Source organism: Choloepus didactylus, chromosome 15 (genome assembly GCF_015220235.1).
Source record: "Choloepus didactylus isolate mChoDid1 chromosome 15, mChoDid1.pri, whole genome shotgun sequence".
NCBI classification, from domain to species: domain Eukaryota; kingdom Metazoa; phylum Chordata; class Mammalia; order Pilosa; family Megalonychidae; genus Choloepus; species Choloepus didactylus.
Window position 1 is genome coordinate 47,041,058 of NC_051321.1, and position 16,436 is coordinate 47,057,493.

The 16,436-nt window shown below is 36.9% G+C and overlaps 1 protein-coding gene across 10 annotated transcripts in view; it reads left to right on the forward strand.

Moving 5' to 3' along the window:
- SGMS1 (sphingomyelin synthase 1) overlaps window positions 1-16,436 on the forward strand; it is a 361,911-nt gene that overhangs the window by 211,110 nt on the left and 134,365 nt on the right. For 5 of the 10 annotated variants that reach the window (XM_037804103.1, XM_037804105.1, XM_037804102.1 and 2 more), the window contains 2 exons: window positions 6,923-7,002; window positions 11,390-11,446. The gene's annotated coding sequence lies outside the window, so the exon portion shown is untranslated. The remainder of the gene's footprint in view (window positions 1-6,922; window positions 7,003-11,389; window positions 11,447-16,436) is intronic. The other 5 variants (XM_037804108.1, XM_037804106.1, XM_037804101.1 and 2 more) reach the window with 1 other exon arrangement.

Here is a 16,436-nt window from a genome sequence, read left to right on the forward strand (position 1 = left end):
GAGATAATATATAGAAAGAGCCTTCCATGGTGTCTGGTACCTGGAACGGGCTCAATAAATGTTCATTCCTTGCTTTGGGCATGAGAAAATATACTCAGAAGCAAAGTCATTGGGACTTTGTGGTTGGGGCAAATTGGTCATAATAATTCATTCTGGAAACTTCTGGGTGACACTATGATGTAAGGGCTGCCAGAGCTCCAAGAATTCTGAAGTAGGTACAGTGACTCACGTAAATGTTCTGTGGCTTACACAAGTTGTTTCATTCATCTTCATGGTCAGCTTTGCTGGCTGTGTGTTAGAAGCCATGGAGGACGAACTGTCAGCATTGCCAGCCCTGCTCCGGGAGGTGGGGCATCACTGTGTCTACCTGAGTGCCAAAGGCCTCCTTTAGTACTGAAAATACACCTACAGTGTGAGTAGTGTAAACATAGTACTGAACTTTGAAAACATTGAGTTAGTTCTGATACCTACTAGCTATGTGGTCTAGGGCAGATTACTTGAGATTTCTGAGTCCTAATCCTCATCTCTGGAAAGCAGAGAATAATGGAGCTCTTAAAGCTTAATAATGTGCTCTTAAATCTTAAATTAAAGATTTGTGTATATTAAGTATGAAAATGAAGAGCAGCATAACCCAAAAGTCTGGCATAGTGTTAGCTCTCTAAATTGTTGATATTACTGATAATAGTAATAATTTCAGAACTTTTAAGAAAGAAGCATCTGGAAAACCTGCTTGTAAGCAGTCATTGATAGATAACTGCTAAGAATCATGTTAACTTAGTGGTCAAAGAGGTAGTCTGGAACAGTGGCTCTAATTCCTAGCTTTTTTTTTTTTTTTAGTGATGCTTAGCTCAATTTATGGCAAATACAATAATGAAGACTGTGCTGGTTTGGATATATTATGTCCCCCTGAAAAGGCCATAATTTTAAATGCAATCCTGTGGTGGCAGATTGACTAATTGTTTTGATTAGGGTGTGACCTCTTGATTAAATGTTTCCATGGAGATTTGGCCCTGCCCATTCAGAGTGGGTCTTGATAGTTTACTGGAGTCCTTTAAAAAGAGCCACACAGGTGCAGGCTGCTGCAGCTAAGAGAGACATTTTGGAGATGGCCATTGAAAGTAGACTTGCCAACCCAGAGTTTGCCTGGGAGAAACTGAGAGAACACCCCCAGACGCTTAGAAAGAAACGTTCTGGGATAACGCCATTTTGAAAACTGAACCGTGGAGCAGACGCTAGCCATGTGCCTTCCCAGCTGACAGAGGTTTTCCAGACACCATGGGTCCTTATTCAGTAAAGGTGCCCTATTGTTGATGCCTTCGTTTGGACACTTTTATGGCCTTAGGACTGTAATTTTGTAAGCAAATAAACCCCCTTTATAAAAGCCAATCCATTTCTGGTATTTTGCATAATGGCAGCATTAGCAAACCGGAACAAAGATCTTTGGAGAAAGGGTGATCTTTTTTTCCTCTGGTAGAATTGGATATCATTTGGGAAAAAATGAATCCATACAAAAAAGCAAATCCCACATAAATTGTTGACAATTTGTTGTTGACGGATTGATTGTCGATTTTCTAGAAGACAGTATAGGAAAATATGCCCATTACCTTGGGGTAAGCAGAAATTTATTAAACAGAACTAAGGCTCAAGTCATAACATTAAAGGTTAATAAATTAGACTCTTTAAAATTAGGTAGGAGCTTCTGTTGTCAAAGTACAGCATAAAGAGGGAGAAAAATGCAAACCACAGAGTGGGAGAATGTTATTATGTATTTAAAATGCATAAATGGAAAAAAGACATGTATTCAGAATAAAGAAAGAACTCCTACAAATTGATAAGAAAAGACAACTCAATAGAAAAATGGGCAAAAGACTTGAAAAGTTGCTGCATAAAATAAGAAATCCAATAAATTTCTGACAAGTTGTTCAATTTCATTAGTCAGCAGAGAAAATGTTCAGAGAACTGCAAATTAAAAACATAATGAAATACCACTACATGCCAGACACAAGTTCATACTGTGTTATATAAAGTTTTTTTTTAAAGGCAAAACTTATTTTCGGGGAGAAGATGTGCTTAGTCTGGTAGGAGGCTTGAGGGAGGTTTCTGGAGTACTGGTAATGTTCTGTTTGATTTTAATACTGGTTATGAAGGTGTATTCACTTTGTGAAAATTCATGAAACTGTAATAATTTTTACATTTTTCCTGTGTGCTATATTTATCAAACAGTTTACTTTAAAAAAATCATATCTGGTCCTTATCACAGGACAGTTGCATCAGAGTTTCTGGAATTTGACATATATTTTTAGAACCACTGTCAGGTTTAAGAACCACTGGTCTAGGATATTCCTCAAAGTTAAAAATCACTGAAGTATCTACATAAAGTTGCCTGGTAACCATCACTGTACAGTATTTCAGCTCTATCTTGTCAACCACAGACTCCTTCATATGGACAATGCTAAGAGGAGATCAGTTACAGAGAAATAGTACATTAATAAGGATTTTGTGTTGTCATGATTCTAAGTTTTACCTATATACCAATTCACTGACTATGTCTGAGTACTGTCAGCTAGCTCAAGCTGATTGTTCATCCTCAGACTGGTGCTTTTATTTTTGCAATGAGGGAAGTGTTGTGGAAGCTGAAGGTCTCAAAGCCTTGTTTTCTCCAGTGAATGAGAGCTCACCCAGAGGCATTTGTGTGTCATACGGTTCAGTTTTCTCTTCTTTAAAGCTAAATGCTGTGTGCTATTCAGGTGAAAAGCTGCCCACCTTGGGGAAGGAATAGAAAGCAGTACTATTTCTGTTGGTGCAAATGTTTTCAAAAAAATGCTAATTCCTATTTCTATTTTTATGGATAAAAGATAAAGGTTCTTTTTTAAACCTAACTAAGCTACTATTATCATATGTAACAACACTAATTTTTAATAGTCTCTGTTATCCGGTCAGTGTTCAAATTTTCAATTGTCTCATGAACATCATAATTTTATTTTTTTATCTGTCTTTTTGAGTCTGAATAGGGATTCAGACATGGTTTGCAACATTGTAATTGGTTGATATGTCTGTTAGTCTTTTTTGATGTATTTGTTCCCCATCCATTATTTTGCCCCCTTGCAGTGTATTTTTTTTTTGAAGAACTTTTCTCCTCACATTCCCTTGTTTTTTATGTTCATCTGTACTCTGTATTTCTTATAAATGGGTAGTTGAATCTAGGAGCTTGATTAAATTTGGGTTAAGTTTTTGACATGACCACCAAAGAGGTAGTTGAATCTTCTTCCACTAAAAGGCCAATGATACCTGGTTTTTCTTTTATGTTGTTAGCTGTTGATGATAAATAACTAGAAAGATTATTCATTCGAGCTTGCAAAATGGTGATATTTTAACTCTAACAAAAGATGAATTTTAGATAGCCTAGAGAGGCAAATCTTCTGGCCATGTTCATGTAGCCACTTCCTTTAATAAAGTGATCACTAAGTTTTCAAATTTATTTTAAAATGGAAAGTTATGCAGTTATCAAGATGCTTTCTTTTAGGCAAATTGTGGTGGCAGTTAAAGTAATTATGGCCTGGACTAAGCAGCTATAACAAAGAGACCCAAAATTCAGTGGCTTAAAGAAGAGTAAAGTTTAATTCTCTCTCATGTAGTATGTTGGAGTCGGTTGGCTTTCCATCTTGGGTTGGTAGCTGTGCTCCTCAAAGTCATCCAGGGACCCAAGTTTCTTCTGTTTTTTTGGCCCTTCTCTTTTGTTGCTCTTGTCTCTGATTAAAGCAGGCTTTTCAAAACCACATCCATGTTCTAACTCATGGAAAGGAGAGAAAGAGTGTGAACACAACTAGCTTCCCTTTCAAACTATGTAATGAAACTTGTATTGATGGTCCATTAATTGGAGCTTTGTTGCATGGCCACTTGTAGCAGAAAAGAAGGCTAGGAAATGTAGTCTGTAGCTAGATGGACAAGTACTAAGCTAAAACTCTGGAGTTCTGTTACCACAAGGAAAAAAGAGAGAGAATAGACTTGAAGGAATAGTTAGGAGACTGTGCCCAGCAGTTCTGTTAATATGCATGATATATTCTTGAGCCCCTATTATTATACAGCTACAGAAATTATAGCTTTGGACTTGAAGAATTTTACTAGGCTTTCATGTTAGTCTCCTGAAAAATAAACTTTGAAATTCAATTTTGTTTCTATGTGACCAGTATTAAAATTTCTGATATTCCACTCGAACAAGTCTCTGATGGCTGCTGTCACCCTTACTTTGCTCCCAAGAGAGACATGGGCACAGGTATAGCCATTTGACCTTTATTGCTAAGTGAAACTTGACCCCAACCTCTCTTCTGGTCTCCTGGTAAAGTGGGCCGGTCCATGTTTGAGCTTATCAGGATACTACTACTACTTCTTTTAAAAATTTTTTTACTCCACCCTGGCACTTCTAAAAATGAGGATAATATACTTCCTCCAATAGTGACAACATTTAATGAACACTCCCTGAGTGTCATGAGCTTTATAAACATTTTCAGTCACTGTCTCTTTGAACTCACCTAACATTTAGTTATAGGTGCTGATATTACTTTAATTCTATAAATGAGGAAATTTAGGCTTGAAGAAATTAGCCAAGATGCCTAGGATCTTAGATGGCAGAGCTGGGAAGTCAGTGTAGTTGACTGCAAGCACATACTCTTAATGACTGTCATCCCCTCACAGTGTGCCAACTCCTTGAGAGAAAAGAGGCTAAGAATACAAAACACTTAGGCTTAACGTGTGCCAAAGCTTTTATCCACTTCTCCTGCCTTAATGCAAGTGCCATCCTCCAGCCCTAGCTCTTGAATATCCTTGGTGTTGATGCTTGCCAGTCTCCCTCTATCTTGGGGGAGCAGCTTTGGCCTGGCCCTAGAGAACAGAAAAGGAGTGCTGTTGTTTTTTAAAATAAGTTCTGCAGTTTTTAAAAATTGTTATTCTGGTAATGTATGTACAACCCAAAATTCCCCATTTCAGATATTCAATTCAATGATGTTAATCACATTGACAATGTTGTATTACTATCCCTACAGTCCATTACCAAAACTTTTCCATCACCCCAAACACATACTCTGTAGCAATGAAGCATTAAGTCCCCATTCCCTACCCACTCTGGTCCCTGGTAACTTCATATATGTGAGATGATACAATGTTATCCTTTCATGTCTGGCTTATTTCACACAACATGATGTCTTAAGGTTTGTCCATGTTGTCCGTGTATCATAACTTCATTCTTTACTTACAGCTGAATAATAATCCATTGCATGTATATATCATCTGTTTATCCATTCATCTGTGGCTGGACACTTGGGTTGCTTCCATCTTTTGGCGATTGGGAATAATGCTGCTATGGACATTGATGTGGGGATGTATTCTTTTTAACCAGGTTAAATCTTAACATCAAATATGACATATGATTAGGAAATCCTGAGCTTTTAATAGTCACAGCCAGGATGTGTACATCCGATTGTTCTCTTCAAATGCATCAGCTGAGTTAATTGCTTATATTTTCATGATACTGCCATTACTCTGTCACTTTTAATTCTTTGAATAACCACATTGGCAGTAAATTATCCTTTAAGGGGGTTCTTATCTGTTATCTTCAGATAACTTAGGTGACACTGTCTCTTATGGGGCCTTTGTGGAGCCATTTTACCTTTAACACTCATCTGTTCTCTCTGAATTACTTAACAGTGAGGCTTCATGTGATGCAAGTTGATTTAGGTCTCTGTTTTATTAGTGTTGTCTCCTTTGAGCCACATGTTCTTTACAGAACATCAGTAGTTGCGTTCTACTTGGTAGAAGCAGCATGTTTTTGTTTGGAGCCTGTATGTGAAGGGAAAATAAGCAGAAAGTCCTATGTCTAAGTTGTTGATCCTAAAATATCATAAAATTAAAAAACAAATGTAAACTTCATTCTGAATGACTCTTTCTGAAAAAGGAAGGCACTTTACTAGACATATTCCATTATTCCTTGATTTATGTGGACCTCTAGTACTTGGTGAATTGGACCAGTGGGCCAGATAGCAAGTCTGCTCATTAAGCATTGGGTGTTCCTGATGCCAGGATACCCTTATTGGATCAAAGCATGCTTCATTTTAACAGATTATATCTTTTGTCTTATTTTATTTAATCCTCACAACCACACAGTATAGTAGGGGGCATTTGATCCTCTTTTAGAAATGAAGAAGTTGAGGCTGGGAAAAGATGAATGGATTTTCTCAAGGTCATGTGGCTAGGAAGTGGTAGGATTTTGAATTAAGGTCTTATCTACATTATGTTCGGTAGATATTATAGGGTTAGATTCATATTTACTCATCTTTCTTATCTTTTAAGTTTTAAAAAATTCGAGAAATAGAGCAAGGATCAAATAGGAATCAACATAGAGAAGAGTTTGATTACTGATGAAGAAGGATCGGAGACTTCAGAAGTGTCAACTTCCTTCTTTATCTGAAATTAAAACATGGATTTAACCCTAGCAACCCTGATTTAATTATCCAGTAACATCTCCCGGAAGCAGCAGCCATTGTCCTACTTATTGAGTAGAAATTAACTGGCTCCAGGTGTGAGAGAACTGGAGGGAGGTGCTTGCTGCCTGGCCCTGAGCAGTGACCAGACCTAAGCCTGTACTTCCATGCTGTTCTCTCCTAGGAAATAGACTAAAAATCTCTTCCTGAAAATATGAGAGTGGGTATTTTAAGGGTTTTCCACCCTGTTCCTCAGTGGTTGAAATACTTCAATTTTAAAATTCCTTTTCTGGGGTGATCTGTGTTACTGTTCTCTTCTTTTTTGTAGAAAAACTCTATTTTTTCTCTGTGATTTGGTATGTAAAGAAAGGAAAAGACTAATACATTGGAAACCTAGAAATGGCCTTTATGAAACATATAACTAACTGGAATCTTTCTCCTCATGACAGGTGATGAGAATGTACTGGAACATGGGAGAAGGCAGTAGCTTATAGGAAGCCAAGATGACAAGAATTTTTTAAAATAAGCAGTAAGTAATTTTTCTTAGCCCTTTTGGACTTGTGTTTACTGCTGGGTGAATTTTCTTTAAGCAACTAAAGTGAAAGGACAGCACAATCAAATAACAGTCCAAAAAGAGAAAAAGAAAAATTTTTTTAAGTAAATATCCAAACACTTCAGAAAATTGGTGCGAACATTTGAGACATTTTTGTTTTTTGCATCTTTCTTTCTTGGTCAAGTGTGTCATTTTAAGTAGGGGACACCAGTTTGTTGTTTAGAGCAGAAGAATTTAAAGAATTAAAAAAGCACTCACTTCACACAATGCCCAATTTTAAATTAAACTTAGAGTAACCCTTCTCAAGTACAGACATTCTTGGTCCCAGTTGTTTCTTGGGCCCCATTTTTCACTGGAATTCCTTGTGAATATGAATAAAATTGAACTCTTCATCTATACCTTCTCCATATCCTACTTCATATATGTTATGCCTTCGGGGGCCATTAATGTTCCCTAATTAACTGACAGTTATATGTGGTTGATTTTGGTTTCGTTAAGATAATGATCATATTAGTATATGGGGTAGCTGAGTGGAAAGACTGCATATTTTTGAGTCAGGCAGTCCTGGGCCTGATTCTTGCTCTGTGCTTTTTAGTAATTACTCACCTTCTCAGTTGACTCATCTGTATGTTGGAGATGATACTATCTCTCATGAAATGAAAGACAAGGTGGATATTGCTTAGTGCTATTATTGGTACATAAGAGGGGCACAATAAATATAGTTACTCTCTTTATATTTGTATTATGATTTACAATTGCAAGGCTTTGTTTTCACTCAAGGAATTGGGCAGCTTGAGCTCCTTAAGCTACTGTAGGGGGTTCACATTTGCAGGTGGTGAATTGCAGGCCAATATTAACAGCCTGGCCCTGCTGGGAGGAGAGGGTGTAGTGTTTGTGAAGTTCCATGGTGTAAAAACACCCACCATGGCCAGTTTCAGGTTACCAACGAAATGTTATTGAGTGCAGAGTTGGTAAGAGATGTGCAGTAATACCCCATTATGTAGTTTCTACCATACACATACAATAGAGGTAAATAATTACATCAAGAGCCTAGAAAACAGCAAAAAAATTAGGAAGTGATGCATTTTTGGTATTTATTACATTTGTTTTTAAAATAATTTATTTTAATTGTAAATTTTATATAAAATCTAATTTTAATGATGACTGTGTTTAACAACTGACTTCCAAAAATCCTGAGACTTTAACAGTGGGCTCTAGTGAGCAGTTATGAGTTGGCTTCAGCCCACCACTGATTGCAGGTTTCCTGCTGAGAATGCCTTTCTAAGCCACAATTCTTCAATTATCTGTCTCAGACCTGGTGATAGGCATTTGGTTTGCTGGATAAAAGCAAGGTTTGGTTTTGAATCAGTACGTGGTAATCCATGTTCTCTGGAATTGAAGGTAAGTGCTGAGATCAATTTAGAATTTACACCTAGTATCTTAAGACTGGAATTTAGGACTTGTTGATTCAGCTTTGTAACTGATCACTAACACCCCTTGGTTACCCTGGCCATTGAGTGATATGCTTGGAGATAGGGCAGGCTGTTCACTCCCTTGCGAACTTTCTTTTCTCCCTTCCTTGTATTCCATCTATTCTGAGTTCCTTCAGGTAGTGACACTGCAGGAGCTAGCAGTCAGGATTCCTCCAACCAAGCAATTCATGTGGTTTTGCTTTTGATTCAGAAATGAAGTGTTAATGAAAAGTAAATCGCCTCCCCAGAGGAGAAAAAAATCTGGGCAGTTTAAAGTTCATCCTGGCTTGATTAAACACGTAAGGAGTAAAATGGAAGAAAGAAAGGAAACTGGATCAAATATCTCATTGTTTCTTCTAGAAACAGTTTCTTCTTCAGTTTTCTAACTTGCCCTTTAGAAAGGAATAATTGAAGCCTGAAATTGCTAAGTAACAGCTAAGATTGTGGTGGTTGTTTTTTATTTTAAAATCTCATCCACCTACTTCTCAAAACACATTCTTTATTCACATTCTTTATTGAACCATACAAAATGCTTTGGATATTTCAAAACATTCGTTTGTGTCAATTCCCTGGTAGCAGAATCATACTTACATAATTTAAAAAGTTATTCCCCTGATTTACTCTGGAAAAAAATTATAGTTCCTATTGAGTCGCAGATGGATTTGGATTTGTGCAAAAGTAATTCTTGTCCATTTCAGTTGGAAGCTTATGGTTAGAAATCTTAAAGACTTGCTTCTGATTACAAAATATTGACAAGTGACTTAATCATGTTGAGTAATGGTATCTGGTAACTTTGGAAGCAAACATGGGAGTGATAATTAGCAGAGATTATCAGAAGTAATTAATTCAAATAAGGCATATAAATAAGATATTTAGGGGTAATGAAGATGATCCTTCATCTTTTCCTCAAATATTTAGAGACCATGTTCTGGGTCAAGGTCTGGGCTTCTGAAGATTTAATACAAACAATCCAAGCAGTAGACCCAGTTTCAGGAATCCTTGAGTGTGGGGTTTGGCCAGATATTGTGGAACCAGGTAGCTTTTTGTTTTGTTTTGTTTTGTTTTTTGTTTTTTGTTTTTTTTTTTTTTTAAAGGCAGATACCATTGGGCACTAAAGAAGAATACCACCTTGGTAATAGGTGAACTGTGTTTATTTAGGTATACCCACTTTGTTGTATGCTGCCCTTAAGATGTTCTTATGTATCATTGCTTTCCCTTAATTAGTCGGATCTTCTCTTTTCCCTCTCTTCCTTAGCACGTATTTACAATCCCATTTAATTTGTGCTGCATTTTAGATTTCCTTATTCTCAATTTGTAGTTTCCAATTAAGCAATTTATCCTGACTTGCTCACTAGTTGTTTAAAGTGTAGGTGCTTTCCTTTAGCATAACTCTTAAAATTTGAATTGTAAGCTCTTTAATTTCACAAATCATTCGCTTAAAAATTTTTTCCATTACTGTTTTGGTTTGCTAAAGCTGACAACATGCAATTTACCAGATATGGGTTGGCATTTACAATGGGAATTTATTAGTGTACAAGTTTACAGTTCTGAGACTGTGGAAAATGTCCAAATTACGGCATCAACAGGACGATACCTTTCCTCAAGACCGGCTACCATCGATCCTCAGCTCCTCTGTCACATGGTCAGGCACATGGCGACGTCTGCTGGTCCTTCTCTCCAGGATTTCGTTATCTTTACCTTCTGGCTTCAGTGGCTTCCTATTTGAGCTTCTGTGTATATCCTTGTCTCTTAGCTTCTCTGGGTGTTTCTCTGTTTTCTGTGTGTCCTTTAACTTCTTATAAAGGACTCCTTGAATGAAGTGGGTCACATCTTAACTGAAACAATCAAAAGGTCCCACCCACAATAGGTCTACACCTACAGGAATGGATTAAAAAACATTATCTTTTTTGGGGTACATAATAGCTTCAAACTACCACAATTACCGTGAATTGCTTAACACACTTATTAAAACAATATTAAGCCCTTAATAAATTACAACTTTTTTCTTTGATCCTTTTTTTTCTCCTCAAGTTATTGGTTCTCTTTCCTATGATGTATGAAATAGAGTTCGTTGTAGTTGGGATGGTCCTTTTTATTTTTATGGTGTCTAAAAGTGTTTGTTTAAGGCTCTGGCATGGGCGAACCAATTTGTCTTGATTTTATATTAGCTTATCTCGATTTGGAATAATTTGGAATTGACTTCTCATAGTTTCAGGTCACGAGTCTAGTGTTCTGTCATGTCTCAAGGAGATCTAGCTTACTTTCACATTCCCAGAGACTAGTCCTGGCTTTGGACCATGGAATGAAACCAAAAGCTCATAGAGCTCTGTCTTCCTCATAGTTTCTATGTTAAAACAATGTACAATTTAGCTGTTCCCTTTCTTCAGCTGAATTGAGATCGAATTCAGCTATTTTCTTTCTCAGTACTTCTGATTACCTCTGCACTTTGATTCGAAAAGGCAGAAGATTAATTTATTATTCAGATCACATCCTGGACCGGTAGCTTTCCAACTTTTTTTTTCAAGATGCATGGTAAGAGATGGTTGTCATTCTCAGTGAGACAGGGGAAGGAGCACTCAGAGCTGCCATGGCTTATTGGTACTGGTCTGTTTTTAGGTTGAATGGTGGATTTATGGGTGTTGGTTTAATATTATGCTACATGAGTTAAATAGGATAAATATATTCTCTTGTATGTATCAAATACTGCAAAACCAGTAAAAATGTTTAAAGGTGTGAAACCACCCTTTGGTGTTAACACTGCTAAAAGCGTCTATTGCCTTGATATGGAACTGAGTTACATTAGTGTCAGTTGGTTTTGTTTTTGTTTGCTTTAATTGTCTTTTAAAACACCTTAAATTGATATTATAGGCAGTGCCCTCTTTTTTCAACAGGGCCAAAGAAATTTTTTATGAAGATACTATTTATAAACCCTTTCAGATGATCTTCATGTAAGTACAAGCATCAATATCATTTAAGGCTTATCCAGAAAATTAGTTTCTTCTTTTCAGCTGTAGAGAGTACTTTCTCTAAAGTGACATAGCAAATTAAAGTCTGACTATTGACTATGACTGCCCATAAGTCCCTTCTCTCCTTTGCAGAAAAACATAGATAGCTGCATAGTCTGACTTATTAATGATCAGTCTCCTCATTTGTAAACACACCTCTGTCTGGTTGTTATGAGTATTAGACATAGTCCCATCTATGGGGTCAAACGTGCATGATTTCAAAGCTGGCTCTGACTTGTCTTGACAGTTGACCTTGGGCATATAATCTTGACTCCCACTTTCCTTATGGATTCAGTGGAGTTGTTAACACCTGACTTGCTGTGATGTATAAGGAGTAAGTGTTAAGATAATGTCTGCAAAATGAGTTACTATCATTACTAGATACACAGTAAATATTTGAATTAAATTGAATGTGATTTTCTTGTTCTAGTTGGAATTTCAAATATATTTTCCAATAGGAGCAATGTTATAAAGTAGTGTTTGAGTATAGAATTAGAAATATTATTGTTATAGTTCAGATAAATCATATGATAAATAGGTTTTAAGTACTGGCCAGAGAAGCCAACTTCTATTTATTACATTTTGTCTCTAGTGAAATGTATTTCAAGTGCCACAAAAGAGTTCATTGACTTTAGACTCTGGAAGTGAATTTTTAGAATGTAATTTATTACCATGCTTGGATAAGCTCTTGCATTAGAGACAAAATAAAATTTGTTGATAAGATAGTGATGTTTTCTGGGCAGACAAATGAACCCTCTTTTCCCTTCCGGGAAGCAAGCCCCCCCCTTTTCTGGAGAACTTCTGGTCCTTCTGCCAACCTCACTAGGTGGTTCTCAGGTAGACCAGTCATGGTACCCTGGCCACTGGGGTGAGTACGTGATCCCAAGTAGGACCATTGTGAGTCCTTCTTGAGAATTTTAATAATTACAATTACAGAATGTGGAATACTCCCTCTTAGTAGCAGAGTTGGGTGTTAAGAGGGGGATGCAGATCTCAGGAAGAGAGAACAAAGACAAGAGATGGCAATTTTGTCCTGAAGGAATTCCTTCTGAGCTTGCCTTTCCATTGGTGCTGGGTTAAAGGCAAATGTCCCACTTTGCTTTTTCCTGTGCTGCTTCAAGTGCCATTTCCTTACTTGCAAGCTAAAGAGCACTGATTCATTTGGTTGTTTATACTGAGAATATTTATTAGGAAGTCAGTGTCTTTGTCATGGGCAATTATAATAAAATATTTAATTGCATAGTAGGACAGCTGATTTATGATTAGCTTTTTGAGAACAATGGTAATGTTTATTCCTGTCTGTCACAAAAGCAGAAATGTATTAACACTATTCAAAGGATACTAATGACCATGTATGTGTGTATAGGGTAATGTGTGTGTATGTCTGAGTGGGGGTAATTACTCTTGAGAGAGACTTGCTTTATTATAAATGTTAGAAAACTTTTGATTTTAAATCATATAAATAAATGTTTACCTATGATTGTTCTAGTAGTTATGAGTTGCCTTGAAGAACTGCCCTTTGCTACATTTATGATTAGGGCACTTTTAGATAAATAGGTAAGTCTTTCTTTGTGGAGTAACGTGTACACTGAGAGATGTTTATAGGTAAGGAGGAATTGGTACTTTGGCAAAATTGTTCAATATGTACATATGTATTCCTTCCTTAAAAGGGAGAATAGAATGACTTATTGCTTCCATTCTCTTCAGTGGATTAATGTTTGGGGAACTGAGATTTTATGGAATGACATTCTTTTATAAACTCCTCTTCTCTTAGGAAGTATTAGATATGCTTTCTAGGTGGCATTCTGCATTGTTGGAATATGTAAAAGGCAAAGAAATGCATCTGTTGCTTAGGTTCTGCTTGCCAACTGGTTTGAACAGCTATAATATTTGTTTATTCTTGACATGTCAGCAGTCAAAGGGAAAGCTTTCTTTTCTCCTTTGTTGCTGTTATATAATTTAAACATCATTATATCAACAACAAAGACTATTCAGAATCTGCTAGGCTTTCTGGGGTGGGGGGTGGGGGTGCTGCTGCAACACAATCTCTGCCTCACAGGGACTTTTGTCATCAAATGAGAGAGCAAGGTCGGGGACCTCAAAAAGAAGGGAGACACTAAGGCATTATAAGTTATTTTGTGAAATGGAAGTAGAAAGAACAAGGTCTGTAGGCATTTGGAGGAGGTGTAAGACCCCCAGGGCTTGGGCCATTGAGGAGAGTCTAGAAGGCGTTTGGAAGGGATAAGTAGTAAAAACGGTGAGGGAAGGTCATCAGATAGAGGGCGTGGTGTAGTTCTGGATGTGGAGGTGGGAATGTGCCTACTGCTTTGGAGGAAGAACAAGAACAAGTAAGACCAGTTTGGTTATTTGGCAGAGGACTGGGAGAGGTGGAGGCCAACTTTTGAAAGTCTATGAACACTATGGCTTTGGGTCCGTGAGCTGTTATACTTTTTCTTTTTCTTTTCTTTTCTTTTTTTTTTTTTTTTTTTTGTAACTGTATAATGAGTATACTTGTGCTTGGCATTTTAATTTTAGGCAATGAAAGCATGTTATCCTCTTCTTCTTTTTAGGATGTTCTGACCACAACAGTTACAGTTTCCTTCTTTAATGAAGCAAAAGGATTATTGGAAACATCTTTTAAGTGCTCTGAGTTGTGAATATATCTGAACATATTTATGAAGCCCTCCTTTTTCCTGAACAGAGCACCAGCTCTGTGTACTTTAAGCTTGACTATATCCTAGACAATAGAAACGAACTAGATCATCTGTTTCCTGTATGTGCTGCCCCCATATATATCAGTGTATTTATATATGTCTGTGCAGCACACACCTATACACGCACAGTTGTGTATATTAGCTTACAGTGTTAGAGGACCAATTCAGTGTTTTAACTATGTCAAGATGTGGCATATGAAATTAACTTAAATTTCCCAGCTGCTAAGGCAATGGGTATTTGTAACTTTTAAATAATGGGAATTTATTGGGTCATAGTTTTGAAGCTAGGAGAGGTCCAAAATTGAGATGAGAATTAATGCTTTCTTCTCAAAGATTGGCAATCTGGGGCTGGCTGCTGAAAATGCTGGTCTTTGGCTTTTCTGTCACATGGCAATGTACATGGTGATGTCTTCTTCTCTTTTCTCCTTCTGGTTCCATTGATTTCCAGCTTCTTCCAGTGGCTTTCTCTCTCTCTCTCTCTCTATATATATGATTAAAGTCCAACCTGATTCAGTTGGCCACACATTAACTAAAAATAACATCTCCAAAAAGTCTTCTTTACATTGGTTCATACCCACAGGAATGGATTAAGAACATTTTTTTTCAATCTATCACATTAGATTAGAATGCTGATAATCAAAGAAAATTCTATTTCTAGTGACTCTCCTGAGCAAGGCTTTATTGAGTTACCCATATACACATAGATTTTATGCTGTCTTCTCATAGAAAAGAGCTGCTCTCCTTGGTGAGACAGCCAGTGTATTATCCATTTTCCCAGTATAATTGGTTGTCGTTCTATAAACAGAAAATCAATGCACTTAAAAATATATATTAATTTACATGAACATTTGGGCAAAGTTGCCTATAAAGTGAATTGTTTTCCATTTGGTCTCTTCTATAACAGTTGTTTAATTGATTGAGAGAGAAGTTTACAACACGATGGCATGCTGGACTTTGATATTTATCATGTGATAGTAGTATGTGTCCAGAGGCCTTGAAGGAGGGGCCTGGCAGTTGAAACAGCAGGCAGGAGATAACTCAACCTTAGAGATCCTGGCATGAGGGGTACATGCCTCAACCAAGGATGGAAAAACGGGTACAGATGTGAAAGAATCTAGGAAGCCTACATTACACCTTATGTTAGTGAACCATCAAGAGAGAGGAAAGGGGCTCAGATGACTCCAGAATTTAACTTAAGTATCTAGGAGAATAAGGTTCCTTTGTGAAGAATACAAGGATCAACAGAGATTTATCCTCATTGCCTAGGAGATGGGCCCAACTTCCTACTTGGGGTGCCTGTTGCTAAGGATAAATGTTGGGCTGTAGGTCTATCTTGTTCTTGCCATTTTTGACATAACTTGGCCTTCCACCTTGAACTGCTAGAGATCATCAGAGAGATGAATCAGTTTACCTAGAGCCACACACCTGGTCACTTATTGGTAGAGCTGGGATTAGTAGAATAGGAATCTCTTAATTCCTGGTGCAGTGTTGGATGCTGCTTTGGAGAAAAGAAAAAAACTTGTTACAGAGGGCCCTTGATTTTACTTTAGATCTTATCTTTGGCTGTTACTATTTTGAAGAAATCTTGGCCAATGGAATGCCTGGCTCTGAACACACATGAGGAAGATAAACTCAGGAGATTTTTTCAAAAGCCAAGGAAGTTAATTTATAACATTTTTTTTTTTTTTTTAACTTCTTCCCCTGTGGAAGAATCTCTCTGCCTTCACTAGCACTCATTTTTTAACAGGTCCACAGGACCTAGCAGTCTCCTGTAATTTGCCAATTCCCAACTTCTTAAAGTTTCTTCTAAATATTTTTATTCCAAAATAATGTTTCGTGCACAGTGATCCAGATAGAATGAATAATAGATTTTCCAAAATCACTCTTAACTATTTTTTAAGATTGGTTTAATTATAGCTGTCACTAAATCATTCCAATTTTAACCCCCTTTTTTTGCTATGAATAAAATTTCTGTGTTATAAATAAGAATCTCAAATCCAAGAATCCTAAACGAAAACCTTTTTCACCACTTAAATAAGGGACTTAGACCAGGCAATACTAAAGAACTCTTTCAGCTTTAAAATTCTTTGGATATTTTAACTAGAAAATAATAATAATAATAATAATAAAAATAATGGGCCAGTTTATCTACCATTTTGGGGATTACAATTCAGGACAGAGACAAGACAGCATTTTTTGAGTGTCTACTCTGTCAAGCA